The sequence below is a fragment of the Podarcis melisellensis genome (genome assembly GCF_964234715.1).
Source record: "Podarcis melisellensis genome assembly, chromosome: 3".
Classification (NCBI taxonomy): domain Eukaryota; kingdom Metazoa; phylum Chordata; class Lepidosauria; order Squamata; family Lacertidae; genus Podarcis; species Podarcis melisellensis.
The window spans coordinates 51,559,476-51,585,698 of NC_138530.1; the positions used below are offsets into that span (position 1 = coordinate 51,559,476).

The 26,223-nt window shown below is 39.7% G+C and overlaps 1 protein-coding gene across 9 annotated transcripts in view; it reads right to left on the reverse strand.

Annotated features, from left to right (window-relative positions):
- The window catches only part of QKI (QKI, KH domain containing RNA binding), a 109,142-nt gene that overhangs the window by 79,371 nt on the left and 3,548 nt on the right, over positions 1-26,223 (reverse strand). Inside the window, exon 1 of one of the 9 annotated variants that reach the window (XM_081906937.1) lies at positions 23,963-23,982. The exons of the other annotated variants lie outside the window; for them this stretch is intronic. The gene's annotated coding sequence lies outside the window, so the exon portion shown is untranslated. Of the gene's footprint in view, positions 1-23,962; positions 23,983-26,223 lie in introns of those variants that run through there. 9 annotated transcript variants of the gene reach the window in all.

Here is a 26,223-nt window from a genome sequence, read left to right on the forward strand (position 1 = left end):
ACACCCCTCAATCTGGCCTGTCAGGTCTATCTCAGAAAGCCTCACCCATCTGCCAATCATTCTACATCATTTTACTGAGTTTGGAAATAAGCCCTTAAAAAGCAGACAGAAGGATCTCACACCTCCAGTCTTTGTACTGAGCAACAAGATGCCAAGATCAGGTTTAAGTCCTCTGTCCACTCTGCAAAAAGTAAAATGCACCATTTCCACCCAAACCAGTGAAGGTGATAAGAAATGCTGCCATTTACTTTCATTTATGATCTTAGCAATTTGCTGCTTAGCACTAACACCAAGTAAAACCCCTTTGCCTCTGTGCCTGCTCAGGCAGAGGGAACTTTCCAACCACCCAAATCTCACTGCTGGAATGGAGATGGGGAATGAGCGGGCTGAGCATTTGCTAGTGGCCAGGAGGAAGAGAGGAAATGTGTGCAAATATATTTTAATTTAATTTTTGTTTTATTCCAATAGAGAAAATTGTATTTATTTTTCTTTGTACTATTTTAATTTATTCCACCGGTAGGAATTTTATTTTGCTTTGTTTCTGTCTTACCCACCACTGAACACTTGGAAAGTTGGCCATGTTTGAATCCAGCTCTCAGAGCAAGTGTTTCCCTACCCCTCACCCCTAATTCGAACCAAGCTTAAGACTGTTTTCCTCTATAATGAATAAAGTATAACAACAGATGCCCTCATCACAGCAATATCTTATTTGGTGTAACCTGTATAACTGTTTTTTGCTCACTTCTCAGTTTATGGATATTTATCACTTGACATGAATGTTTACTTTACATTTCATACAAAGTTAAAACACTTATGTAGTAAATGCCAACTCTGAGCACTGACCTAGTCTTGCTCAGTGACTTATCACAGAGATGTAAACTGAAATCAAGGTTTTGAAAACAGCTTAAACACCAGGTGCTGAAGGTGCCATTTTCCAGCATGTGAAAGTGGGAGAGGTGCCATATCTACAGGGCTGCTCAATGTATCCACCCCCACATTCATCTAAAAAAGTCAAGTAGAAACAGGGTCACATTATCATAAGCAACCTTCTTTGCAGTTAGCAAGCTTCTAACAAAGCACCTTATCTTCACTGCACAAGCTGCCTTGTGACAAGTAATTACAGCAGCCTTCCCTAATATGATTCCCTCCAAAATGTTTTGGACTCTGTTTCCCTGCAATCCCAACTAGCAAGACCAACAGTCAGGAATAATGACAGTTGCAGACCAAATACCTAGAGTGCACTAAGTTGAAGATGCCTGGCTTAGACATGCGAAGGCACACGAGTTGGCAAGAACACAAAGAACTTGACCAAAAGATGCAAAGAATTGTAACTGACTTTAAAAGAATGCTTCACAAAAGATAATTGTTTTGTTTTAGAATAACTGTTTTCATTATGCTTTATAAGGATGAAAGATTATCACATTTCTCATTTTTGTAAACCAACATACCTCACTATGCGTAAATGCAGTTGATATCCAAGAAACAAAACCTACTTTTAGGTACTTACACCTATGTAACGCAAACCAGTATGAGCTGCTAAAGCAACTATTGTTGAATAAAAGCATGTGTTCATTTAAGCACAAAGCTGTAACTTGATGGCAATGTAAGCATAGAAAATGTACATTACAAATGCAGAAATACTGTATTTACTTGAGCCATCAAATCTTACACCTCAATTTTCAGAACCTTGAATCCAAAAAAAGCATTTGCTGTCAAATGTAAATGTGCCATCGAATCTAATGCACACCTTAATTTTCACAACATAATTTGGCCAAAAAATGTGAGCATTAGATTCAAGTAAATACGGTACTTGCTGACAAAACCATTTGCTTCAATCAACTATTGCATAGCATCTTTACCTCTTGTTTAGAATGCCATATGGATTACCTGATATTACATGCTTTATTTAATCCATTTAAGGCCCTACTGGTCTAAATGAATAGTTTAGCTCCCTATGAAATAATTGGGATATGCAAGAAAATGTTATACAGTGGTGCCCCGCAAGACGAATGCCTCGCAAGACGAAAAACCCGCAAGACGAAAGGGTTTTTCGGTTTTTGCGTCGCTTCGCTAGACGATTTTCCCTATGGGCTTGCTTCGCAAGACGAAAGCCCATAGGGAAATCTCCGGGGACCTCTTTTAAATGCTGGCGGTGCCTCCGGACTTCAGAAGAGGTCCAGGAAGGCCGGCGGGGGCGAAAGGCTTTGCTCCCCACCGCCAGCATTTTAAAAGCGGTCCGGGATAGCAGGGAAGCGCTTCCCGCTATCCCGGACGGCTTTTGAAGGCAGGCGGGGGGGTGCAAAGACTTTTGCCCCTCGCCAGCCTTCAGAAGAGGTCCAGGACCTCTTCCGAAGGCGGGCGGGGGGCAAAAGTCTTTGTCCCCCCTGCCTGCCTTCCCGGGGGCTTTTAAATCGCCCTGGGACTGTCCAGGGCGATTTAAAAGCCCCCGGACGGCTTTTGAAGGCAGGCGGGGGGGAGCAAAGACTTTTGCCCCCCGCCAGCCTTCAGAAGAGGTCCAGGACCTCTTCTGAAGGCTGGCGGGGGGCAAAAGTCTTTGCTCCCCCCTGCCTGCCTTCCCGGGAGAGCGGAAAACGCAGCGCTGCCTTCCCGCTCTCCCGGGAAGGCAGGCAGGGGGGACAAAGACTTTTGCCCCCTGCCAGCCTTCAGAAGAGGTCCTGAACCCCTGTCAAATTCTGTCACCCTTTTCTGCGCTTTTTCGACAATTTCTTGATCATCTAAGAGATAGTCCTTCAGTCTCCATCTAAAAGTACCTTCTTCCTGGCCTTTCAGTTCCATCTTTATTGGATTATGATCAGATGGTCTACATAGTCAGAGGGGGGGGGGGTTAAAATTTGTTGCACTTAGTAGTAGTCAATTGAGGGCACAAGGAGAAGGGGACGAGAAGGGAACAACAGAGGACCAAACTGCGGGAGGCAGTGGAAGACAGGAGTGCCTGGCGTGCTCTGGTCCATGGGGTCACGAAGAGTCGGATACGATTAAACAGCAGTAGTCAAACATTGTGCAAGTCAAAGGCTCTTTTCAACTCCAAGATGGGCTTCTTTCATATGGCATATTCAGAACACTCCTTTACTACTCTCCTCACTTCTACACAGCTGCAATTCAAGAGAGGGAGACAGAGACTCTTTGATGTCACACTAAGCCAGGGGGTCAGCAACCTAAGGCCCATAGGCCGGAAGCGGCCCATGGAGGCTGTCTGACTGGCCCACGAGCCGCCCCCAAGCCAACTTGCCCGCTCGCGTGCTGCACTAAACTGGCACAGCGCGGCGCCGGAAATCGCATCTGTGTATGTGCAAATGCCAGAAATCATGGGCGTGCGCACTCTCAAACATGTGCGATCCAACCCATGGAGGGATCTCCACAGGACCAATCCAGCCCAGGCAAGATAAACCTTGCTGACACCTGCACTAAGCTGTTCTGAAGCCCAGGACTCTCCCCAGACTTTGCACTGATTTTAAAAAGGCTCAGAAAGTAGCAACAAATTCAGTGGTAGACCTGCAGCTGTGGATGGAAGAATTTGCATGGTATCATTGCTTAAGACCTCACTCACTCGGAAAAGGAAATAAAATATACATTTTTTACTGGGCCCATGGAGGACGACATCAACATATACTATTATATATTAGTATTAGTATACAATATATACTAATCTAACTTAGCCCAGTATAGAGATAACACTGCCAAATTTACTAAGCACAGGAATGTCCACAATATGCCCCCCCCCCACCTGCATGTATAATTTCTCCCTCCCCTTCCCTTTTGGAACTAACCATGGGTAACATTATGTATGCTAACCCTATTTGGAACCAACCATGGCTTTAAAAGTGACACGGGAGGCACTGTGGTCTAAACCACTGAGCCTCTTGAGCTTGCCGATCAGAAGGTTGACAGTTCAAATCCCCGCAACGGGAGCTCAGTCCCAGCTCCTGCCAACCTAGCAGTTCAAAAGCACCCCAAAAAGTGCAAGTAGTTAAATAGGTACTGCTCTGGTGGGAAGGTAAATGGCGTTTCTGTGCGCTGCTCTGGTTTTAGTGTTCCTTTGCACCAGAAGCGGCCTAGTCATGCTGGCCACATGACCTGGAAAAACTGCCTGTGGACAAATGCTGGCTCCCTCAGCCTGTAAAACAAGATGTACGCTGCAACCCCAGTCATCTGCGACTAGACTTAATTCTCAGGGGTCCTTTACCTTTACTGGCCTTAAAAACTCTGGCATTAGTAGCAATCTGCATGCAATAAAAACAAGAATCATCTCCAAAATGGGGGGAGCCCCTGGGGCATTCTTATTCTCATAGCCTTCATAGGTGGTGGTGGTGGTTGAATTTATATACCGCCCTACACCCGGAGGTCTCAGGGCGGTTCACAGATATCAACCAAAAAAACCACTATATAATCAAAATAAAAAGAACCCAATAACAACCCCCCCCCCGCAAAAAAAGAGCTGCATTTTAAAGAGCATAGGGTGTCAATCAGATCAACCAAAGGCCTGGTTAAAAAGGAACGTTTTTGCCTGGCGCCTAAAGGTGTACAATGAAGGCACCAGGCAAACTTCCCTGGGGAGAGCATTCCATAGATGGGGAGCCACTGCAGAGAAGGCCTGTTCTCATGTTGCCACCATCTGGACCTCTCGAGGAGGCACATGAAGAAGGGCATCAGAAGATGATGATCTCAGAGTCTGGGTAGGTTCATATGGAAAAAGGCGGTCCTTGAGGTATTGTGGTCCTGAGCCATTTAAGACTTTATAGGTCAAAACCAGCACTTTGAATCGGGCCCGGAAACTAACTGGTAGCCAGTGCAGTCGGGCCAGGATCCGTGTAATATGCTCAAACTGTCTTGCTCCACTGACCGCTGAATCCTGCGCTGGAAGAATGTGAGGTGGGACTTCCTCGATGAAATCTGCCATTAGCAGTCCATAGACTTCTACAATGTTGAGAAATAAGTTGACATTGTAGCCACCATTTTCTATCCAGCTGCAAGAGAGGTGGCACTATTTTTTTTAAATGAAAGACATTACTCCTTTATAAATTGGGCGTGGTCAAACAAAAAAAAATCTGGTAATGGGGTACCTTTAATACTATTCCAAACCTTAATTTGTTTCATGTTTTACTTGACTCTCCCAATTTACAGTCCCAACTAATTTCAGAACTCTTTGTCAACTTTATATGTACAGAGATCTTGAACCTTCATATGTAAAATATTACAGTGTTGCTTTACAACCTCCTGACACTTTTGCCAAGGGTTACTCTTTAATAATAAATGTTATATTCCAACAGCACTTAAGTGTTGAAAACTTTTTAAAAGAAAACCTGCAGGGATTGAAATTGACAATTTTTGACAAAGCAACCAGCTGGTGTAAATATTTGTTGCCACAATTCTGCATGTTTAAAAAGGTAAAGGGACCCCTGACCGTTAGGTCCAGTCGTGGACAACTCTGGGGTTGTGGCGCTCATCTCACTTTATTGGCCGAGAGAGCAAGCATACACTTTATTAAAGGAACATTTTGCAAAGTTTCCCATTTAGCAAGATGATTAATATGTGAATCAGTAAATTGCACTGTTATTTGTACTAGACAGCATCTGGAAAGGATTTCCAAAGGTAAGCAACTGCCTTCAAGTATTAACTTTTATTTGTGGAAATACTACACCCTGATTTCTACTGAAATTTAACAAGCCATGTTAAGAAATCTAGTAGGGCACTTTTTACTTTAACACAGGAAACTGTAACAAGTACTGGCACTACTGTGGCTTGTGCAATTTTATACACAGTATCTAAACATGCCTTTCAGAGTATAAATAGTCATTCTCCAGCTGTTATCTGTTCTTAAATGATTTAAGTAGAAAAGTGTGTTAGCCAGTAATTAAAATGCTGTAGATAACCTGTTTGATTTCGAGTAAGAGCTATTTCACACAAGCTATTTAATATGCAAGAAGAACAGCAAATGTGCATAGATAAAAAGATACTGCAAATTTAGAGATATTACTCAAACCCTTGAATAGAAACATAGAATTTAGTTTCTAATGGACCGCAGATATTAACTAACAGCCAATGTTCATCTTCCACTCCAGTTTGCACCGATGCAAACGAACACTAGGTTACAGGAAATACAGGGAAGAAATGGGGAACCATGAAAGGCCACGACTTAATCCAGATTAGACGGTTGCCCACTGGCCACATTTACTACTAACCATGTAGTACTAAGGAACACATGCAGGCATTGGAAAAAGCCAGTGTGTGTGCTGCCAAAGTAGGCATTGCCACACTTCCCCCCCCCCCCAAGAACGAACATATGCAACCTACTGGGCACTCACCTACCCTCCAGGAAGACATGCAGGATTTGTTTCCAATCCATCTTCATCAGCAAAGTAGTGGAGCAGAATTTTCTTCCCCACATGCTGGACTGGGGGAAAGAAATCATGACTATTCTTCAGAGATTAATCACTAAAGAGCAGCCACCATTTTCCCTTCCCGTCACAGCACTGGGAAGAGACGGACCTCTCCTCCCTGTTTAGTACTTTGATAGGGAAGATAGCTTGAAAATGCACCTTTTCTCCCTCTTGGATGCCGCCATCGCTAGCAGTTCAGAGGTAGCCCTTCCTGTTTCTGGAGAATGTGACAGAATGCGAGAAGTTCATGTGTCTGTCCAAGGTCAGGAAGTGACATCCTTTAAAATCAGCAGACCTGATCCAGCCCAGAAACCATCTCTGATTTACACAGTATTTGTTATTATGTTGTAAACTGCCCTGTGATCTTCAGATGAAAGGTAGTATATAAATTTAATTAATAAATAAAAATCCATTTGAATGAATGAATGAAGTGGTCTCTCTGGAGTTAATATTACCCATAGTATCAGTTTGTGTCCACTGGCATTATTGTGTGTTGAGACTGAAATCAACACCTATCATCATGGCATGTAAAGCCATTCTTGCACAGGCATTTTTAGCAGTGGTACAACAGTTATATGTGTAACTTTACACATATATAAAAAGGTGGTGATAAACTCTGTATTCAGCTTTGGGGGAGGATCATAGGAAGAACCTATGGTAACACTTGGAATATATGAAACATTTACTTTATGAATGTATGACCAAGGTGATTTCACCTAAGTTTTTTTTCCCTCTGGTGCTGACAGCATTTGTTCACTCATTTATTTCTAAGAATCCAGACATTTCCTTCAAACTACTGCATTCCTGTTTTTTATCCAGGTATCATACCAGCCTTCAGGTGTGAACTAACATCAAAGTGCTAATGTTTGAACTGAGTTGGAAATATGGGAGAAGAACATACTCAATGCAGCCTTATTCCTGCACCAGTCTGTGCACTGCTTCTGAGGAAAGCAGTGAAAAGAGATTTTCTCCCTTCACTCACCAAGTTTCTTCTAGATAGTGCTCAGTGAATAGCTTCTCACCTCTAGGCAGGCTTGGCAGATACTGATTTAGATTAATTCCAATCTAGTCACACAACCAACTTTGGAATGAAACCAAACTTGGTTGCCCTGGTGAATGACTTCTGCCAGGAAACTTAGCAGGGTTGCAAGCTTATTGGTTCTCTTACACCCCTCAACAGCTTTTTGATACCATTAACCATGGTATCCTTCTATATAGTTTATATGAATTGACATTAGGAGGCACTTGTCTCCAGTCCTTCCTAAAAAACTGGTAACAGGTGACTGGTGAAGGTGGCCCTGAAGGATTAATGTGACATGCTGGAGAGCTTCCCAAGGTTCCATCTTGTTCCCCACACTATTTAATGTCTACATAAACCACTGAGGAAATCATCTTGTGGTTTTGTCTGCAGTGTTATCAATATGTGGATGTAATCCAGTTCTCTCTTTTGTATCTAATAATCCCATGGAGATTTACAACACTTTAAATTGTGTTGGAAGCACCTTTGGGCTGCATAAGAGTGAACAAGCTAGATATTAATCTGTACAAGATCAAGGATAAACAATCTATGCTGGATGGATGTTTGCAACCATGTCAGGCAGGATTGCACTCTTCCTGAAGGTGTAATAAGCAGTTCAGAAGCTCTCCTGCATTGGGCATAAACTGAGTAAGTGCAGGTAGTGACCAGGAGTGCTTTGCTACTATTATTAGGCTGGTGTGCCAGCTGCAACCCTATCTGAAACAAACCTCAGCTTAGCTATTCATGCTAGACTACTTCCTGTAATGTGCTTTATGTGGTGCTGCATTTAAAGGAGTCAAAAACCTCAACTGATGCAAAATGTGGCCACCCAGGTACTGTGGGGGCCAGGGGGGCAGAACATGTTTCAGTTACTCTGGTTACCAGTGCACTCCCAGACCTATAATTCAAAATACTGGTATTGCTTTTTAAAGCCCTAAACTCTGTGGGCTGGTTACCTGAAGGACTGTTTTCATCCGATAGCCTTAAAAATATATACATGTTTTAAAACTGGGGTATGAATGCTAGGAGACATGTAGCTGCTGGGATCTAGGTTGTGGGCACCAAGCCAAAATGTCTAGGTGCCTTCTTTCTGCCCTGTTACTAGACCAGGCAGCCCTGCAGCAAAAAATAAAAACGCTGCAGGTGAAAATCAGGGGATCTGCAGGGTAGCGCGGCAGCAACCCCGCCAAACACCTGATTCACCTGGCAGCACGTCTTTTGCTGCTGCACTGCTGGGCGAATCAGGTGTTTGGATGGAGGCAGATGTGCGTCTTTTACTGCCGTTGTGCCCAGCAGACAAGCTGACTGCAGCCAGACAGGTGAAGATGCTAGGAGCCAACAGTGGCTCCTGGACATCTCCAGCCAGTTGCAAACCCCCATTCTACCATGTTGCTCATTGGGAACCTGGTGCTATGCAATTTCTTGGACTAACACACTGCACAGAATTATTGTGATGATCAAGTCCAGCAGACAAAGAGCTTGTACACAATTCTGAGCTAATTAAAGGATGGATACAAGTGTAATAAATCTATAAAAATACACAATGATCTGTGAATGATCCAAAGATAATCAGCAAATTTGTGTACCTGAAATATCCTTAAAACGTCTCAGAGTGAAATACTAGTTTCTGAAACCTTGCTTGGAAAAATTGTTAGCTACCCTAAAAATTCTTCAATATACTGTTTTATCCTTTTTCAACTTATATCAGCATTGCAACTGTAAACTGAGAAAATAATGGGAACACAAGGAACAGGCCTTCACTTGTAATATACGCTTTCATTCATGATTATTTTGAGGCCTAAATATTTCAAAAGCTTTATAAATAGATCAGTTTGCCAAATGCCTTACACGCAAGGCAACAAGGTCATCTTTTAACAAACTCTCTCTAGTTCTTAAATAAAGGAAAAATGAACCATCATCCATCTAAACTAAGCAGGCCCAGCAAATACCCTGCAATTCCTACCCTCTACTCAATGTCGAAATGGGTGGATAAATTTAAAGCCTGCTCTCCCAGGAGTTGCTTTATAGGCAATTTTCTTCTAGTATCAAGGACTGCAATTTCCATTCGACTGCCAGTTTGCGATTAAATTCATCATCTTTATTATAAAAATGTGCTGCACTCTATGGCCTACTGAGCAAGAATAGTAGGAAAGATATTTTTCACTTCTAAAAGCAGTATCATTCTAAAATATCCACCACATCCATTCCAACATTCTCTTCTTCAATATGATGGTAACACATATCATTCACAAAAAGATGCATATTTGAAATTTTCATGTATGTAACATCTTTCCATGCAGATCTAAAAACAATTTATTCTCAAAATCGTCATAATGAATATATTCATTATCTTAAGCACCTTTTAAAAAATGTTATCTATCTGAACAAACATGCTCTTGAACCACCACTCCCATACACATTACTCTCCAGTTTGATTTTTGAAGAACAGGTTCTTTTGAAGGGCTACAGGTATATTTCAAAATACGGAATATTATTTACATGTATGTTTGAAAAAAGCTTATTACAAGACACATTTATCACTGAATACTAAAGGAATTCTCAAAAATTATGTTGTTAGATAAAGCATTAACTAGCACTTTAAAGTGATATTTGCAATTCTAATACACGATCAGGTAATTTTTGATAAGGAATGTCTACATATTTTAGCACAATCCCAGAACTATGTTTAAAAGTTCTTGATCAAATTTGTTTAAGGGTTATTAAACACACAGAATGGAACCCGTTTCAAAGGGGGACAAAGAGCCCTTTAACACTAGGCTCAACTAACTGAGCACTAGGCTCTAATTTGAACACTAGGAACAAATTAGAAAGGTACTCAAACTACCTAATCAGCTTTTAAATTCAAATTATGAATTAAGAAAACTACAATTATCAGATCCCAAAGCTATTCCTTTTACCCCTTTAGGCCTCTTCCAAAAAATCTGTGGGTAGAAAGTATGTCTCAAGCAAGACATCACATTCAGTGCATATTTGCAAATATAGCAATCAAATGAGCTCTGCAGCACCCTATGATATCACAAGACCAAAGTACCAGCAGTGAGGTTACCAGAAATCTACAGCCACTTGCCATGACAACTATGAATTTAATTTTGGCTATTAAAACAGGGATGCTGTCATGAGTAAGTATCAGCTGCACTTTGCCACTTTGAGGGGCGAGAGAAATGCCAATATTTTTCTTGTCAAGGTAAACTATGCTTGCCAGATCTGCCTGTCATTGTCAATCCTGCAACACTGCTGAAATCCTCTACAATAGATTAAAAATGGTGCTGCCTGCTTCTGCTTATACTCTTTTTATTTCTCACTTCCACGCATATCCTTTCAAGCTCTATCCTGCTTCTCCATTTCAAGACCCTTTCCCAAGCCTCTTCCCAAACCTGTCATGTCTGCAGAAGAGTACACTTCCTCTGCAAATAAAGAGTTGACCTCTCTTCTGCCCAATCTCCCTCCTCTAAAAAAAAATAATAATTTTTACATCAACTTAGCCCTAAAATATGCCAGCTATTTTATCCTACCTACTTCATAAACAAACTAGTTTGTAACAGAGTTGCTGCAAGTAAGGCAGGTTGGCAGAAAGATCTGGACTATACTTCTTGGGAAAGGAGAGTTGGGTTTATTGGTCTTTTTGCATTAATACTGAAAATGAATTTCTACTGCTCTATGCCAATGCAGCAATTGGAAAACTGTACAGTGGGCAGGCACAAGCAGAAATTCTGCTAAGGTAAGGGAGTTCAAATGTTGGGAGAACTCGCATTTTTGGTAGAGCTGCTGGGAGGAAGATAGTGCTCTTTGGTTGTGCTGAGTATAGAAGAGATGGTGCAATGTTCATTTTCTTCAAAAATGTAGTGCACGACTTGAGACTGGGGGAGCATGCCATCTATACTGTTAGCAATTCTCTGATTCTATTGAAAGATGGGACAGGCTGCGCTTATGTGGGCAAGTGGGCTATCAAAAACATTGAGACTAGTTTGTAGATACCTACAGATGGCATTCAGTATTCATTAAAAAGCTGTAACTTAGGTTATATTAAAAAGTACGTTGCAAGTATGCAAATGCAACAATTTAATTTGGTATTCCACACCTGTAAGGAAACATTTTCAAAATTTCAGAAACTCAATTAAGCCAGTGGCTTGATTTGAATCAATTTTATAATGAATGATTTTAGAATGTTGTTTGTACTGTACTTTTGTACTGTTTTATTTTTGTTAGCCGCACTGAGCCCGGCTTTGGCTGGGGAGGGCGGGATATAAATAAAATTTATTATTATTATTTATTATCAATTAGAATGGTTAGCAAACTCCTACATGTCCAGATGAGGAAAAGAAGAAAGCTCAACCATCAAGCACTTAAAGTCAAACATATTTTGCCTTTTGCTTGCAGTGAAATGCAGGGCAGCCACTCCAATTAAAATGAATCATAAAGGGACCAGCTCACTGGAGATTTGTTTAAGAATAATGTTCAGCAGGTTAAGTTTGCATTACTCTATTAGTATGCAGGCATTCAAATGTTATATACAACACAGAACTTGATTAGATTATAGCTGTTCAGTCACTCTACAATACCTTATTCAGTGAAAGCCATAAAAACAATAAATTGCTTTCATCCTGATAAGACCAATAGTAAAGTGTGTGTGTACACATACACATGGATATTTTGAAGGAGCTAGTGGCACAGCCATTGAAGAAAAAAGCCTCCCTGGGGTATCTGAAAACTACAACCTGGTGGGCAACCATACCCCTCTTTGGACAAGGTGTTCATGTAGGCAGCAGTGGGTCAGCTACAATAATTTTTGGAGGAAAACAATTATCTCTGGACTCATTCCAATATTGGTTCACGTCTGGCTTTGGCTAGAAATCAGCTTTGTTCACACTTATGGATGTCCCGGGGGTGTGTGAAACACTTATTTTATGTTACTGGCTCCCCCTGACCATTTATAAGAGTTGGGGATAGAAAAACTGTTCTACAATGATTCTGGCTCCTACCTGCATGACTGGTCTCAGAGAAAAGCATTAGGGAAATATGTGTCTGTAATTGGCTTTGATATTTTGTCACTCGCTTAGAGGACTACTTTGACATTTGTCTGTTAATTGTAATTATAATCCCACCTATCAACACTACCAGACCCACATTTAAGACAAACATTTTGCATGAAGACAAACATTTACATCTCACTTCTACACCCACATTTAAGATAAACGTTTTTCACATGTGCTGGTATGTTTCCCCAGTTCTGCTAGAACAGTGAATTCTAACTGGTAGATTACTTCTAAGGGCATTTAAAGGCATTTAATGAATTATCCAGGGTAGAACTGGGCATAAGGTCTATCCGAAGACATCTGCTCCTTTTCATAAAGAAATTTAAGTGTACTAATTTGAAAAGCACATCCCATGTGCCTCAAAAAGCATTCTAAAAAACTGTCGAGCTTATTATGTTATTGTTTAGGAATCAGCTTTTTAAAGAAAGCATTATTCCAAATACATTCAACTGAATGGCTTTACTATTATAAGTAAAAGTAAAGGGACCCCTGACCATTAGGTCCAGTCGTGGCCGACTCTGGGGTTGCGACACTCATCTCACTTTATTGGCCAAGGGAGCCAGCGTACAGCTTCCAGGTCATGTGGCCAGCATGACTAAGCCGCTTCTGGCGAACCAGAGCAGCGCATGGAAACGCCGTTTACCTTCCCGCCGGAGCGGTGCCTATTTATCTACTTGCACTTTGACGTGCTTTTGAACTGCTAGGTTGCAGGAGCAGGGACCGAGCAATGGGAGCTCACCCCCTTACGGGGATTCGAACCGCCGACCTTCTGATCGGCAAGTCCTAGGCTCTGTGGTTTAACCCACAGCGCCACCCGTGTCCCCTTTACTATTATAAATGTCACTAAATACCACAACACATGCATCTGTCTAGTAAAAAAGTGCTCTGCCTCTCCTTTCAAAGAATTTTCTTTATCTGGGGCAATTCCACTTTAGCTGCATTAAAAAGCCAGGTACCTCCATCAGCATAGCTGGGACCAAGTGCCATTTAGTTCCTCCCCCTTCCCTCAGTAGCCTCTCTTGCACTGGCCATTCTACTTGATTATTATGTAAAAGTGGGCTATCAATGTACTTCTTTTTATTATCCCATGTTTTCCTTTTGTATCAAGTCTACCTGATAGTGGATGTTCAGTATTACGATTGCTCGCTATCTACTGCAAATAAGTTTTATTAGTCTAAATAGCCCTACTGTAAAACCATCAAAGCAACGTTGTTTGCCTAGTAAAATGAGAGTTTTACAACCAGCTTATACTGTCAAACAAAACAAACTAAACATGGAACTCAAACACATTTATTTCAAGTTTTAGCACAACCCAGCTACACAATAAATATTGCTATTATTCTTCACCGAGAGATTTCACACCAGGCCAGCCTTCCAGATAAATCTTAAAGCTAACCGCATTTCCCTCCTCTCCCCCTTCATTCATCCTTCCATCCTTTACATCTGTCTCCCTCCTGGCCTCTGAAAATACCCCACTCTTTCCATACCCTTCCTATTCAGATTTCCTTTAAGCTCTGTAATATTTAACAAGAGCTGCAGTACTTTTAAGTCCAAGAAAGAGCTAGGGACAGAAAAGAGATATACACAGCAGCAACTGGAAGCACTCAATCTATAGACCATCATAAGACAGGATGAACATAAGAATAGCTCTGCTGGATCAGGCCAAGGCCCTATCAAGTCCATCATCCTGTTTTCCACAATAGCCAACCAGATGCCTATGTGAAGCCCACAAAGAATATATGAGCACATTGGAGATATATGATGACAGATTCCTTCCTCAATATTTTCTGCTTTAACTATATCCTGCCTTTGGGTAAATTCTCTTGCTCAAAACAAGCTATATGGATATACACACACACAAAAAACCACACAGAATCCTTTAATTTTCCCCCATAAGTTTACCTAGATTTGAATTACTTTTGGTGAACTTTAATATTTGAAGTGTTCTTATGCTTTCTAAAATACCAATTATTACTAGTGCTCCAAAGCTTTGATGAGTAGGTCTGTCAGCATTCTAAACACAGGTAATTTATATCAGCATAGGACCACCAACAAGCAACAGCAACTCTGCTCTTTAAAGGCACATTGTCATGAAAGTTGCAAGTACATACAGTGGTACCTTGGGTTACATACGCTTCAGGTTACATACGCTTCAGGTTACAGACTCCGCTAACCCAGAAATATTACCTCGGGTTAAGAACTTTGCTTCAGGATGAGAACAGAAATTGTGCTCCAGCGGCACGGCGGCAGTGGGAGGCCCCATTAGCTAAAGTGGTCTTCAGGTTAAGAACAGTTTCAGGTTAAGAAAGGACCTCCAGAGCGAATTAAGTACTTAACCCGAGGTACCACTGTACTAACTTCCTCATTCTTCCTTCTGGCTTGGTAACAAAGATGAAAGACCAGCTTACCATTGGGGATGATACAATCGTGCCTTTTCTTCTAAGAACCAAATGAAACTGAAGCTTACTTGTCCTCTGCAGAAGCTTATGCCAATGGATCCAACAGGGTCACTCAGCAGAATGGGGAGAGAAGCAGGTTTTGGCAATACTCGCATCTCCATGAAGCTCCTTATACCCCATATATCTACTCTGGAGATTAGAAGGCCCACCTTAATAGATTTAAGGAGCATAGAAAGCTGGAAGGGGGAGGGGAAGCACCAAAAATGGCTTCTATCTCCATTCTCCTGACGAAAGCCTTACTGTCAACAAGGTTAAACACACTGGGTTGTATCCAATTGTGTCATTCAGCTATTTATAAAACTGATGAACTCATTTTGAAACCATTGTAATTCTAGTAGTCTGTATTTTAAAATGAGACTTATTTTAAACTTTTATAATTTTTGGAAATCTATAATATTTTCACTCAAATAGTGGTAGCTTCTGTGTATTAAATCACTAAGCAGAAACTCCCTCCTCCTTCATACTATAACAAGGAATGTTCTCTGAGAATTTAAAAGATGTAAACACATGTTAACTATTTTTTTTACAAGGAAAGAATTAGTTTACAGTCCTGTAAATTATACTGGGGACAGCAACTTCAGAAATAACTGCTGGTTTTAGAAAGAGGAAGGGCACTGAGTTGGTTTCATTTACAGTGGTACCTCATGTTACGGACGGGATCCATTCCGGACGCCCATCCACAACATGAAATGCCCACAACTGGAAGCGCTGCATCTGCGCAGGCACGATTTGGCACTTCTGCGAATGCACGAAGCGTGATTTAGTGCTTCTGTGCATGCGCGCAGCAAGACCAAGAAGTAACCTGTTCTGGTACTTCCATGTTGCTGCGTGACGTAATACGAAACATGAATACATAACATGAAGTGGACGTAACACAAGGTACAACTGTACTAATATACTTGGAGTGGTGGGAAGCATATCTTCAAAATTTTGAGTTGCAGATATTAAAAGTATCTGAAGTTGAATAACCAAAGTAGCAGAGCTGGCTTTCTGTTGCCCAAAGAGTACATGATATCATTATGTGGTTGGATGATGCACTAACAAAGCCCTGGATACTAACCATACACAACATGATGATACTTACATTGTTAAATAATACATTAAATACTATAGACCCCATAACTTTCTGAAAAGCTTTGTGTAGTTGACCTCCTTTATAATGCTTTGTTTTGAAATCTTCAAGGTAATATTTTAGTTTCCTGTTAATTATGTTGCTTTGAATGTATACTTTATTCAGTAATGTTTTATTCTGGATTGTTTTATTTGATGTTTCAATGAATTTTAAACTGCTTTGAGAATTTTTCTTAAAAATATAAAGAGTTATAGAAATGAAATTAATCATAATAAACCACTGGTATCCTACAGAGATGAGAAAACAATTTGATTTGCTACCTCCTTCAATAGCCTCCCTTACAAACTGTTCGAACACAAGATACAACTTTGCTTTAATGCCTATAAGTTTACAATATTTTAAAGCCCTTCAAAGATTCAAAAGCAATGTTAAAAAAAAAGTGAATTAGTAATAAAATCCAAAATTTGGCAACATACAAAGACTCTGTTAACACTTCCCTAGGCCCCAAAAGTTGGCGGGGGGGGGGGGGATGAGGAAAGTTATCTGCTTAAAAGGGGAATAGACAAGATAAATCTGTTATATTTCTATTAGTTAAAAATCCGCTTTTGTTCCAACTTTGATTCTAAGACTGCAATTCTATTACATATTTACTTGGCAGTAAGCTTGACTGAACCCAATAGAACTTGCTTCTGAGTAAACAAGCATATGTTCAACTTACAGAACACACTGGGCAACTGCTTAACAAACTCTTCAACAAGCTGAAATGAAACCTTTAGCTTTAGTAAGTAATGCAAACTGTATTATAAAGGAGTGTTTATCATTTAAACTATTAGTGCAAAGTAAGAGCCCTAAAGAGCTTCCAGCTTCTGCATAATTGTTTCTCTCTTTTATTTCTATGTGGGGCCTCCCTAGAGCCTAACCTGGAAACTGCATCTGCTAAAGAATGCAGCAGCTGGGTTGTTGACTGGGGCATCCTGTGGACACCATATGGAAAGTTAAAGGTACAGGATAACTGGACAGTTAAGTCCAGTCAAAAGCGACTATGGGGTGCAGCGCTCATATTTGCAGATATGATGCAGATTTGTTTTTCTTGTATGGTTTTATTCTTTTGTGCATATGATTTTATTGCTTTTTTAAACTGTATTGTGTGTTTCTTACTTCTATCTCATACACCACTTCAATGGTTTCTGGCAATTAAGTGGTGTAAAAATCTGTTAAATAAATAAAATTTAAAATACTGACTTATAATCCTTTGTAGCAAAACTAAGTAGAACTGAGTGACTTAAAAAGGTTGCAAACGTACAGAGGATCATGTTCCACCCTCTATTCCTTCTGTTTACTTTTTAAGCTGGAATCCTTCTTTCCTTCAACTAATTAGTATAGGTAACTAAACAAGCATTATTCTATGACTTGCTTTGTTGCCTTCCAGCTCCAATTGAAAAGGTATCATAACTATTACAACAGTAAAACCTTAAGGGCCCTGTTATCACTTGCATTCACTAGCCAGAGTAGAAAAAGTCTCTCACTATATACAGTGGTACCTCGGGTTAAGAATTTAATTCGTTCTGGAGGTCTGTTCTTAACTTGAAACTGTTCTTAACCTGAAGCACCACTTTAGCTAATGGAGCCTCCTGTTGCTGCTGCACGATTTCTGTTCTCATCCTGAAGCAAAGTTCTAAACCCAAGGTAATATTTCTGGGTTAGCGGAGTCGGTAACCTGAAGCGTATGTAACCCAAGGTACCACTGTAATTACCCTAGGCAGCAGATTTGACAAAGCTTAGATACTGGCTATCTAACATATAACCAAGGACCTATCGTTATCCATCAAAACCAACATTTTGGTTGGTTTTGTAGCAACTTTCTACTACAGTGGTCAGATAGATAAGTATTTAAGGGGAGGCCTCCTGCAGATTGGCAACTGCAACTTTTGAACTGCCAACAGTTTAACTGTTATATATAAAATATTTGCCATGTTAACACATGTCTTGTGTTAACAGTCCATGGGTTACAGCCAGTAAATGAACTGACCACCTGCCCATTTTGCTCTGCCCCCATTATTACTATTGTGTGCCTAGCTCTAAAGACTGGATGTCAGGGTTCTAATAGTAAAAAAGAAATAGACCCCACAGACCTCAATCTGTCCTCCCCTCTACTGAAGCAACAACTTCATATCTAGGTACCCTAAAGTTTCAAATTCCATTCAAGGTCCCTTCATACATGCCCCTTGCTTGCCCTCCAAAATCCTTTCACAAAATCCTTTCACAAACAAATTTATTAATTATGCTTTTCCACTGAACCATGGTCACTTATCCACATATTTTCCTTAACAAACTGTCAATTCCACATGCCCCTATAGCTATAGAGCTATCAAGTGGAATGGAAGATATGCTTATGTTGTGACATGTAACAGTTACTCGTAGCTCAGCCTTCTAGGCTCTAAAAATGACCATGATCTATGGAATGCTTTAGTAATGGAGTGAAACTGTGGAGACCTAAAGAAGAGGACTGTGTAAGCCCCTGAATCTTACATTCAACAGCCTAGGTTAAACAAATCCTGACTGCACTAAATGCTTTGTTTATTTAACACTGACACTGCAAAGAATCTATCACAACTTATTGCATATTTTTGATGTATTTTGGAAAAGTTGCACCAAACATCTATTTCACACAGCTTAATAAAATGATACACTAGAGCAGGCATGTCCAACTCCCAAGAGACTGTGATCTACTTCCAGTATAAAAAACTGGCAGTGATCTACCCATTGTCATTGGAGGAAGGAGGAGCGTGTGTGGGGTGGGTGGGTTGCCCAGAGTTGTTGAGCTCTTTTAGGAGGGAAGTGACCAGAGTTGTTGAGCTTTTTCCCCATAACTTTTTGTACACGATCAGGATCCCACGATCTACCAGGATCAGCTGGGGACCTACCAGTTGATCACGATCTACTGCTTGGACATCCCTGCACTAGAGAACTCTCACAAAATACTGGAACCAGCAAGGTCAGCTGCATCTGCCCCTGTCACGTTGAAAGCAACGGGTACCAGAACAGAACAAACTGCTGCAGTGTTCAGTGACTCCTGTAAAGCCCTCAGTTACAAGGGGGGGGAACAGTAGCAGCCACAGCTGTTCTTACAACAGTCCCCTTATTACTCAACCCTTTGTGTTGGTTCAGCATAACTGAAGTAACACACCTCTCCATATCCTTGAAACTAAACTTGAAACCTGCAAGGGCAAGAGGGTCACCCTAAACCTGCCTGGGCTTTTGACACAGTCAGAGTACTTCCAAAGCTGAGTGTGTCGCCAAAAGTAATATGCAACATGTCCCCTGGATAAGGGGATGTTTCAGTGGCAAGCCCCAATTTTAGCTCATTACGAAGACTTGTATAATCAAACTGAAATACTCCAAAAGGATTACTCCAAACTTGGATGTCATTCACAACCATAGTATATAACCATAGTATATAGGAGAACTAGGCAATAATCTTCATTTATTAAGTTAGCAGCACCATCCTGTGTGCATGTTTTCCTAAATGTTTCACTGAGTTCAGTGGCTTTTATAGTATAAACAAAGCATCTAGGTAGTGAACATAACACTTGCATAGAAGTATTTTACCAACAATGGGACAGTGATACACAACTGTTGTATTCATCAGAATATGCTGTGTAAATATAAGATTCTTAAAGTACCAATGGGGCTTGCGAGTTCTGCATCCTAGACACAGACACCTGTGTCATATAGAAACAAGATGAACATCATGTGGTATCGTTAAAAGTGATTTTCTGGCTAAACCCAATGATAAGGCAGGAATATGGGGCAATGCAGTCCCTCAAGTAAACTGGTTCCAACCTGTTCACAACTTTATATAATATGATTTTAGCCATCATATTTTAAGTACGTCTACTGCTTAACATCAGAGTTAATAAGCAAAGAGTGCATACCAGAAAAAATAAGCCTATATATATTACACAATAGGAACTGACTCAAACCACTTCTGGGGTAACAGGAGGCTCACTGAGAAGATTAGTTCATACTGCGGCACAATAACTATTATCTATAGTGAGTATTATTATCACCATGACAGAAAAAGTAGGCAACATCACAGAAAGAAGTGCCTAAAATCAAGAGAGCAAATCAATAGTACCTTACCTATTAACACTGAACAGGCTGACAATGCCACAGTATTTTTTTACCAATTGCCACAAAATAGTTGTGAAAACACACACAGGGTGGACTGCAGTTATTTGAAAACACTGTCTGGACTGAACTAGATATGGAAATTAAAGAAAAAAGGGTTACTGTGGAAGCAATCCTTCGAAGCAGATGAGCACCTTAATGTCAAACATAGAAGTGCACTCTTAATCAAAGTCAGCATGCACAATCTTTTTGCCCTCTCCCCAGACCCTGAAACAGTGCCCCTGACTCTGAATGCTGAAGTACTGAGGTAAGATTCTACTTGCAGCAGTTGACCTATAAGCAAATGCATCATTGCACAGACATTCAGATTAACTTTCTCAACACCAGACGTTTCAAAGAATCGGCTACATCTTTCAGATTCTACTTGAAGTCCACAATTATGTGTCTGTTGTAACAATTATACATTAATACAAGTAACTGTTACATATTGTCGTACCACTTGCATCTAATCCTGCATTGTCCGGTATTTTTTATTTCCCATTTCTGCATTGAAAGCAACACAACTAAGAACTAAATGGCTTGGCTATTTGCTTCATTCCTAATACTGTACACTCAACTTTTTAAAAGTAGTCTGCTATGTGCTGCATGGTAGACTGTCGTTAAAAAAAAAACCAAAAAAGCCCACGTCGCCTTACAGTTTAGTACAGTGGACCCTCAGGTTATGTTTCCTTCGGGTAACGTAACTCTTGGTTTGTGAACGCGGCAAACCCGGAAGTGTATACTTCCAGGTTTTGCCCCGCACATGTGTGCAGAAGCGGCACCTCTAGTGCAGACTTTTTTGGGTGCGTACAGACCCCCGGAACGAATTAAGTTCATACCCGGAGAGTCCACTGTAGTTCTTTCAATCCCAGTCAAAAAAGAAGAGGCTTATTGTTATTGTTACCAGCACTGTTTCTTCAGCTGTTCCTTCACCGTTATACTCCAACCACTTCCACCTCATGCATCAGAGCGACAAGACGCTTAACCTATGAAAGCTCTTGAAAAAATGACTCTTTTTCACTCAACAACCAAACACTGTGACATCAAACTGGGAGGTGCAACATTTCAAGTTTTAAAGCCTTTAAGCCTTCTACACAAGCTAGAAGCAGCTGTAATGACATCATATATTTTTACACATATTCTACAAAGTAGAACTATATTTGATATTTCAACAGGACAAACAAAATTAATGTATGCGTTGGAAGCAGCAAACATAAAAGTTACTCAAGAAAATTTTGAAGGCCTTCATATACTGCAAATTTAGCATTTTGTTACCACTTGCACAGGTAGAACATGAAAATTAATGGACGATCTAGAACAGGCAAGTAAACTGAAACAGAAGTTTGCATGTTTCACCCTCAGAATTTGAATTATTTGGGTAAGGGAAGCTGACATTCAAAGTATGCAGTATGATGTTTACAAATCTGACTATACCCTCTAAACTGCCACCATCCCCCACTGCCACCACCCCCATAAGCAATGCATTTTATATTAATGGCAATGTCCTATAGCCATTCTACACTATAAATAAAAACAATTTTGTATGTTTGATTGCACCTTTTATTTGCTTGCCTGTGTCAGTGTTTCTTTTCATAACTTCATCAAAGCAAGGAGTTTTAAATTATCAGCTTCCTGCTTCAATACAACTAATGTAGTGAATTAGATTCATCACCAATAGCCTTTCTTACCACAACACACAGAACTATTGTATTTCTTATAGCAGTACATCCAACATACAAATTGGACTTAATGAAGTAGTTCAAAGCCATGTCTTTCAACTGAATTTTCAAAATTACAATCATATTCCAGATTTGTATCACCGAAGTATAAACAAATTTCAAAAAGGGTACCACATGTAAAGTCTCAATGAAAAGTTGTCAACCTAAATGGACTTTATATTATTTCAGAAAAACAGCAAATACATGAGTTTTAAGGAAGAAACATATTCCAGTCACAATAAGGTGTCAGGATGACCAAGCAGGTTAGAATATAATGGGCCTGACTGAGCTCCCAAATATCAAATTTCATGCTTTCTTAATGATACAGCAGCTATGCTGGTCACAGAATGATAACTAGTATGCAAATATAAATTTTTCTTATTTGAAAGAAAAGCATAATAATGCATACTGACATGAAATTTGAAATACAATTCTGTATTTTAATAATTTTCAATTACATATTTATAAACCACTCTAAAAACAGAAAAGTTGAACAAAGCCACACAGTTAATTGCAAGTCTAACTTTCTTCCATTTAACAATTATATCAAATATTTCTTCTCAATTTAGGAAAAGCATTAGCAAGGATAAGCCATTTAGGGAAAGCATAACCACTCTGTGAATATTGTTTAAGAACAGGTAAGTACAAAAATAAAAAAATAACATGTATGCCTCATAGAATGTTTGCATGCATCTGGCAAATTACTCTATACATCAAGCAGCCTGAATTTATAATGTATAACACTGGTAACTAGAGGAGCAAGTCTAACTTTCAAACACAACTCTTACATCCTATTTAAATCCCACACATTTCTTTAAACAGAATGTAATAAAGAGAAATACTGTAAATGCAGGAAAAATTCAGTAATGTAGAAGTCAGATCTAGTCAGATCTAGTCAGATCTAGGTAAGTTTGAAAAATGTAATATAGAACAAGACAGATCTAGATACGTTTGAAAAAAATGTAAACAATGTTGTTGTATTTTGTTCTGTCCCAAAATATATGAAAACATTTGTAATTATAAAACATTTTAAGTTTTTTAAAAGTTTTAATTACAAATGTGCTAGCACTGGTTATTTTTGGAGCAGTAAAAATGGCTGCCTATAGCTTGTAGCCAATGGGCCACTAACCTTTCTGGGCCAGGGGGCACCATTTGGAATTCTGAGTAAGTGCTGTGGACACCAGTCACAAAATGGTTGCTATAGGGGCGTGATATAGCACAAAATGGCTGCCACTTTTAAAGAAAATGAGAGAGCCACAAAAAGTGTAGGCAGGTCCACCTTCCCATCAACAGAAATGGCACCTTTCTTATCCATTGCTGCACTGACAGAGCTCTTTGCACTCTCCTATGTTTAGAACACAAAAAGCATGGGTGTCCAGTCCTGGCTTTCAATTGAAACATAGAAATATTTTAGGATACGTGTTCAATACAGAACCCGCTTCCAGTAGAAACAGGATTGAAGCAGGAAGACAAACAATCTCTCATGTGTTAAAGATTTTTGATGGGCTATTTACCTAGACCTTTCACAGGAGCTATAAGAGGGACTGGCAGACACACTGGCACCCACGAGCACAGTGTGTCATTATAAAATTGTAAAAATATCTGGAAGTGTTTGGAAGCCTGATTGCCTATCATCTTCCTCCCCTCAAAACAAAACTGGAACTCAGTCTCACTTTCTTATAACAGAAAGTGACTAAAATGAGTTATGCCAAATGAAACACCAGAGTTTTGTAAGGGTCTTGTGCCACTTTAATTAAGAATCTAGTTAACGGTATTTAACAAACTGGTACATAATTCTTTTATTTTGTTTTTGTCTGGTTTTGCTCCTTATAGTGGTTCAAAATCTGAACTCAGCCTAGATAAGGTTGTATTCAACCAAGTTATCCCAAGTTTGTTTGCGCAATTGAACTTCTCTCTATACACATAGCCCAAGCACCCCCAAATCTGCTCTGAAGAGTTAGAAAAACTGCCAGAACAGATTTGTCGGGGCACAGAGTGGAGGAAAATTTCCACTCTACAAGCACATAACAGGACAAAATTGTTGGACACTATACACTTAAAGAGGCTTCATACCTCCCTTTCACTGTATTCTTTTTTAAACTTCTGCTGAAGACGGGATGTGAACTGGGAGATATCAAGAAGAGATGTATTAAAAGTTCTTTAGGGTTTCTTCAAGAACACTTGTTGACTGAACACCAGCTGCAGACCCGACCTTCTGCATGAGTAAGAGGGATCAGAAAGGCTGCCAAACATGCCAGGTGGAGGAAGGGCAGAGACTTTTGTAAAATACACATGTGCCAAGTATACACACTATCACAGTTTGAGATAATCTATCTGAGAAGGCTGCTACTGTTTATTTCCATGTTTGTCTCCACTGAAGCTTTTGAATAATTTCTACAAAAGACATACATGTTACTATGCCAAGGTTATAGAAAATTTGGGGGCTACTTCTAGACCACTGATCTTTTCAGAAAAAATTCTCCTGAATGTCCAGTTCTGACAGAGAATATATATGTTTCCACTTGAAAACAATGCCAAAAGTCCACCCCTCCACTAGAAATATTGGTGGAAAATACCCACAAAGGGTTCCAGAGCTGTACAGTATCTGCCTCACTGATCCCAAATGAACAAGAGCAAATACATATTAGGTTAAGTCCGTGAATAGGAAAATTCCAATCATAATTTTAAATTCTGTTTTGCAGGATGGGGGGCTTTGTTATCTCTTGCCTTTATTTATATCTTTGAATTGTACTCCTAATTTATTAAAGCTGTAATTTAATCTTCCAATTCAGTTGAAGTTTCTACAGAAAATATTCCATACAAAAAATGAAAACAAAAATCCTACAGAACAAAGTTCCAAGAATACTGTATATGTAAGAGACTGAGCACATACTTCACTATCAATTTAACAAAATCATTTAAGGTTAAAATAGAAGCCAGTTAAAAACAGCATTTTCTCTTAAAATAAGCTTACTAAAGCTTGCTTGGTGGCAAGCTCCATTGAGTTCAATGGAAATTACTTCTTAGTAGACATGCTTAACGCATAGAATTTTGTTGAGACACACACACACACACACACACACACACAAAGAGCACACTTTAAATAAATAAATACACACACAATTGCTTTATAAATTGAATAGCTTTTATGTAGTGGGATGGATCCAGACTCAGTGCAATCCTTTGCATATTTTCTCAGAAGCAAGCACTAGTTTGCTAAGTGAAGCTTACTCCCAGATAAATGTGCACAGGATTGCAGCCTATTAGTTCAACATGGGTCTCAGTGAATCAATGGGATCCATGTCAACCTCATCATGGCTTAAACATCCTATTGTTTTCAGGTTAAAGGAAGGCTGCAATCTTATTCCGGCTTACCTAGAAGTAAGCCCCCTTTAATTGAATGGTGTTTACATCAGAGTAGACTCCATAATTACTTGGGATTCAATCTAATATTTGTAATTGGTTTTAAAAAATACAATTCAAATGGCTATTTTTATACTGAATACTCTGAACCAAAATCATACCAAGTTTGGCTCCAATTTTTGTTTGGAAACCTATGTCTCCACTGTGGAAGGTTGTGGGGATCCAGAATTGGCCTCCACAGTCACCTACAGACACACTTGTTAAGACCATATTCATGGAAGACAATCTTACTCAGCTACGAGTGATCGCCAAAGAAAGAAGATATATACATTATGCGGCAGTAGCATTAGTCATGATGCGAAGGTTAAACATCTTGCTTCTGTGACAGTGCCATTCTGTACTCATTTTAGATTTGTTTGTTTTTTTAAAAAAATGAACATAGATGTCAATGAAACTTCATCCTACCTGGATATGGGCTTCTAGTAATAATCTCACATAAATGAACTCTGAACATATCTTTGCCGATCTCCAGTTGAAGCGTGATATTTGGCTTGCTCAGCATCATCTTTATTAAATATTTAATCCCCGTGTACTCATAACACAAGGGGAGACAAACAAAAGGAATTCAACAAGTTGCTATTCACATAAAAATAGATACTTTTTCCTTTCTTTAAAAAATGCATACATGACTAAAATTTGTGGCAATACTTTCAGCAGACAATTGCTGGAAACAAAAGGATCTTCTAACCTAAGAAAAGCCCTTCCCTCCACTTCCTACAGGCTCCCATAAACCAATACAAAAGCAGCTTTATATTTATTAAGTTAATTTACATAACTTTGCTGCTGTTTATAAATAAAACAAAAATCAATGATTTTGAGAATCTACACTATTATTGAAGCTTTATCTCTGTGTACCTTTGAATATGAAAAGGCATACACATGATTAAATGTAGAATATTTTGGACGGTACT